Source organism: Nanorana parkeri, unplaced genomic scaffold (assembly GCF_000935625.1).
Source record: "Nanorana parkeri isolate BGI_ZX_2015 unplaced genomic scaffold, ASM93562v1 scaffold540, whole genome shotgun sequence".
In the NCBI taxonomy this organism is placed as follows: Eukaryota; Metazoa; Chordata; class Amphibia; order Anura; family Dicroglossidae; genus Nanorana; species Nanorana parkeri.
The window spans coordinates 50,917-56,591 of NW_017306808.1; the positions used below are offsets into that span (position 1 = coordinate 50,917).

At 40.6% G+C, this 5,675-nt stretch overlaps 1 protein-coding gene across 1 annotated transcript in view; it reads right to left on the bottom strand.

The window, feature by feature from the left end:
• Positions 1-5,675, bottom strand: part of EMID1 (EMI domain containing 1) — a 78,394-nt gene that overhangs the window by 41,762 nt on the left and 30,957 nt on the right. The gene's annotated exons all lie outside the window — the stretch shown is intronic.

Consider the following 5,675-nt stretch of genomic DNA (forward strand, 5'->3'; position numbering starts at 1 on the left):
GTAAAAACAAATAAAGATTGCTCTTTGCCAAGCTCACGTGACAAGGGGAAGACCGATCCCCATTCATTGCTGTGCTAAGCTGATGCGTCTTTGGGTGGGAGACACAAAGCACTTCTCTATCAAAAAACGCTTCCCATCTGAGCACCTGTCTGACATTCTCCTCCATTCACACGTTTAGCATTCTTAACAAAAGATATTTGCCATGTATGGCCAGCATTACTTTAAATAATAAGATGAACGGAATCTGGAGGATAAAGGCAGACTTAAAATGCAAATTTGTCCCACCATGCTATATATAGCTCATCAGTTTTTCACACGGTCTCCTTCTGTACAGAGCTCTTCTCACAAGCTACATCATCTGGTTCTTATACAAATCACTGACTATAAATAAATTGTATCTAAACATTAGACATGAACACCATATTGCCACACTATACCGCACCTTTGCCCATAGCTTACTCCAGCTCTTAAATATATATTTAAATTCCGATGAAGGTTTCATAATACATTGGCTGGTCATATGGTCCCCAGTCAATTTCAATCTATTTATAATAGAGCCACTGTGGGCCTTGCAACCATCACACATAGTAAATGACAGGTGACTATCACATTTGCAGTAAGCTATAAAAACAACCTTTAACCTGGTCAGAGGATGTCTGGAGCTCTCCATAGTGCTGCTAACTGTGCTTGTGGGTTAGTTTTAAGTCTCTAAAGCTCTAGGGTTGTAGCTCCCTAAACTTCCATGTGAGATCATTGACTGTAAGTGCATAATTAGTAATGGGCAATCAAGTGTAATAGGCTTGTCCCCAGTTGTAGGCAGGAGCCCTTCTGGTGCTAATGCCTTCTGAAAGGAATGTGGCTGCCCTTGTCTGGCCAGGGGCTGCAAGCGCAAAGGGTTCCCAGTAATGTGCCTCCTGAGGTTGGTGTTCCATGGGTGCCAGAGAAACACAATGGCTTTGGCACCCCACAGTGTGGCACCTGTCACACGGTCACGTCACCTATAGGCTTTTTTTGCACGCGCCTCCTTGACTGGCATTCTAGCTAGTCTGGATACATTTTTTTTTACACCGGCCACAAGGTCTGCTGTGTCCTGTACATGGCACTATTTTTCTGCATTTTTTCATTCCACAGACTATGATCAGAGTCCCCCTGACTTAACCGCTAGGTGAACTAGAGTGCCCTGTCCCTGTCAGGAACCTTGTGCCTTTGGGGGGTTCAGGGATATTGTGGCCCTATTTTTTGGAAGAGGACCAAGTACTCACATGCCCTTTTTATTGTGCTGTGATTTCGCAATTCAGCTGTTTTTTTTTCAAAGGGGTTTTTGTAACGATGCATACAACACAGAGCTTCAAAATAAAACAAAAATTAGTAGTGGGCAATGATATACCAGTTCTATCAAAGCCTACACACTTCTCAAGGGTGGAAGAATGGAGCTCTGGGAAGTAACTTTGACGGGATCAAAAAAAAGGGAATGTCCATGTATTACAGAGATGTACTGCATTTTTTTTTTTGCCCAGACATACGCTTTAATATACAACAAACGATTCCCAAAGCACTAAGGATTAGCTAAAGACACAATACAAAACAAGTTGTGGGAGGGAAGGGAATGAGGGGAATGACCCAATGCTCTCACTCTTCCATTTGTGTGTATACGTTTCAACTTAAGCTACTGAGCTCTGTAAACAAGAGATTTTATTGCACCTTACTAGAAACTACTGTAGAATAGGTGCCTCAAGCTTGACTTATTTATGATTTGCATATAAATTCAGAAGCCTATATTGCGGAATTTATGAATCATGCTGACAAAGTTTCTGCTGCATATGTACTTTTCCATCATATACTCAGTTTATTGTACCAAGGTTTGTAACAAGTTTACTTTAACTGCAGTGTAATCTGCAGAAAGGTCCAGGACCTGTCTGTGCTGTCTGAAAGGGATACCTGGATCACCAGGTTGGCCAAAGAGAATTAAAAAGCCTTTGCTAGGTAAAACCATTACCTTATATATATTTCAACTCCTTTTAACTGCTTGCCTAGAGTTGTTTACATTCCTGATAACTATTTTGACGGAGGTGTTGATAACTCACAATTATTGTGAGAAATGAGGGAGTGGTAAGTACCCTTCTGACAAAGCTGCAGAAAAAGAGCAAAATGTACATTTTATAAGTAATGAAAGCCATAGAACTACAGAAACAAATCAGTTTGAAAGCTATGCCAGCTCTCAGGATGACAAGGCCAAACATGCATACATGTGCATACTATGTAAAAGTGTATCAAATAGCAACATATGCATGTAAAAAAAGTATTGAAAAAGTTTTTGAAACTATCAGGTTTTTATTGCTGTCTGTGTCCTCGCCAGGGAGATTCTGCTCTACTCTATCTGGTGACCATTGTCTCTGAGACAAAAGTGAGGGGAAAGTAATCATTGCAGAGTGGTCACCAGAATAGGAGGTGAGGGAAATCTTGCAATAGAGACACCTGTTCTGGTAACAAATGTCTGAGAGTGGGTTTACCTTACTTTGGAGATTTGTTTTCTCCCAATTCCTGTTGTGTCTACAGGACAGGAAGTGAAGAGAAATTAACTCCAATGGCACACAGATGACACCCCCTATCAGGGGTGAAAGCCATACCCTACTCCATCTAAAATGAAAAGAAAAGGTTTTAGCTTTATTTACACTATTTTTTTAATCAGCTTTATTTTAGGCCCCATTCACACTGAGCGATATCGCGGATATTTACCGCGCGATATCGCTCTCCAATGCATGGCAATGGGGCTCGGTCCGTCGCTGTCGTGGGTCGTGCGTCGCTACAGCAGGACCCTTTTTGGAGCGGATTTTGCCGCGATTCTAGTTTGCTCATCGCAACCATTTGTGCGATATCGCACAACAAACCGCACGATATCGCGCAAAATGCAAATCGCTCCACAAACGCTCAGTGTGAATGGGGCCTTAAACGTAAGAAAAACAACACACATCTAGTATTTGACGTGCATTGGGTCATAGTTGATGTACAGATCACAGTATAACCCAACAGTTTTAGAGTCTAGATAAGTTATTAAGCCAAAGTCACGCACATCACAGAATAAAGTGGCTAAACAATACAATGGCGTGATAAAGGTACGCTTGTAATAGGAACGTACAAAACCAAAAGGGAAAGGGTCCCCAGATGCAGTAGGGATGGAATAACCAAAAGTCCACCACAAAGTCACAGTGTCCCTTAACTTCAGAGCAGAAGTCTATCTCTAACCAGTTTAAAGGTGGTCAGGTCAGGGGTATCCAGTCACTTCCCCCAAAGTTTCTTAAACTTAGAGGAGGAGTCAGTATGCAAATAGATATTATTTTCTATTAGTAGATATACAGTACATTCATATGGCCTATCCACTGTCTATAAATAGGGTGAAGTGGATCTTTATAAGCGCATTAATATAAACTTAGAAGCTTTGAACAGAGCCCTAAGGATGGTCATGTTTTTATTGTGATAAAATTATCTTCCAGAACACCAAGAACACATACAACAGGGGTCTTGGGAACTAGGACATAACTTTGGATAAGCTTCATTCATCATTGGAATCCATATACCTACTTTCTTATCCCCTTTTTGTTCATCTTCCCCTTCTCTCCACCTTTAACCATCCCCTTCCCTATCCAGTACCTCCCAATTTCTACTCTTCTTCCCCTCCCCGTCCAGCTGGGTTTACACCTAGGCGACAGTGTTTTGATACACGTTTTCGTGCAATTTTATGCGCACAAATCAAATTGCGCATTTTTGTGAGCAGTTTTTAGTTCATTGATGTTAATGAGCAAACAAACGTTTTCAAGCATTTCCTATTGAGTCTATGGGGCCAAAACGAGCTGTAATATGCAAAAAAAAAGTTCATGTACTTTTTTCAGCGACAGGGGTTTTTTCCAGCGACAGGCATTTTGCTTATTGCAACAAAACACTCAGATGTGAACAGGGCCATAGACATTAATGGGATTTTTGGGGTGGCATATTTTTTGAGCGTTTTTTAGGGCAGAAAAGGCACTACAAAACGCTCAGTGTGAACTGCCTTAAGTCGGGTATACACACTTCCATTTTCTTAGTCCAACCAGCTGAACGAAGAAAATAGGACAGATTACTCCATCAGCACTTACAAGCGTTGATTGAGGAATGTCCTGTTGTTTTCTTTGTATTCTGACAGCAACAGCAAAAACCAGACGGAATTTAAAGTGTGCATACTTTACTATTAAGTTTCTTCTGCACACACTCGTACACCCCTATAAGCATAAACCTCACGTTATTATCTACTAGATCCCCCAAATTATCTACTAGAGACTATGCCTGCACATAACATTTCTCCCTCTACAACAGGCTTTGGCGTGAGTGCTAGGAGTCAGCAATTAAACTCCCCCTTTTACGTCTGAGCTTCGAGCTATTGAAATGTAATGCATGATTGAAGCAATATTGTATCCTTATTCTACTGTTACAGAATACCTTTATTTTATAGACCTGCTTGCACATTTCTATACTGTGGTTTCTTAAATAAAGATATAAAGATTAGCAACAAAAAAAAACCATTGGAATACTCCCGAAAATTTGAGTTCACCACTGTTAATATATAATACCGTGTTTCCCCGAAAATAAGACACTGTCTTATATTTTTTTTGGCTCAAAAAAACACACTAGGTCTTATTTTCGGGGTAGGTCTTATTTTCGGGGAAACAGGGTAGGAGGATATAAACAACTCTTAAGGTCGGTACACACTGAGTGAATGTCGGCCAATTCAGTGGGAATCGTCCCAAATTCGATCTGTTGATAACCCTATCCCCCCAACAGCAATTATTAGCCATTCAGCTGCAAGCACCGTTCGGATATTCTGACAGCAGCAAGCGCCGCTGTCAGAACACAATGTACACAGTGGGAGATGCATTCATCCTCACTGTTTAGTGTGGATGGAGAAATCTGTCAATGTAACAAACATATAGTGGGGTTTTCTCAAAATGAACTACAAAAGTGGAACTACATTTTAAGCTAGCCATACACTAACAGATATTTTTGTTCAGCTTGCAGGCTGAATGAAAATAATTCTAACAGATTCTTCCATCATGGCATGGATGGAAGAATCTCACGCTGGTATTTTATTCTGACTGCCAACGCCTGCCACTGTCAGAATACATGAACAGTGACTGTAGTTGACTGGCTGCAGTCTTTGTTTGGGCAAACATTTTCAGCCGGGTTCCTTTGAGTTTAGTTGACAGGGCCACAATCTTTTGTTGAGCCGGCACAATCATTTGAAATTCTAACAGTGTATGAACAGCCTTACTTACTCACTTTAATTACCCTGTCCATGTGTGTATGTGTGTGTCTTTTTTTTTTTTCAGAAACTCTTGCTCTTAACATTTTGCTAAAGCTTTGTTTATCAGTACTGCTTGGACTGAGAAGAGGGTAACACCCCAAAACCTTGTCCTATAAATTTAATTGCTAGTAAAAATAAAAAAAGTATCACTTGTTCTCTATTGAGACTATTGGGGCAGATAGGACTTGCAGGGGGGAGCTGAGCAATGTGACCCTAAATATGGCTGTAACATTAAACATGGTCACAAAGGTGGAATATGCTTTTAACACAGAATTGTAAGTATCCAATGACACGTATGTCATTTGACTACAATTGAAAGATTTAGAAACCTTTAAACTGAGTG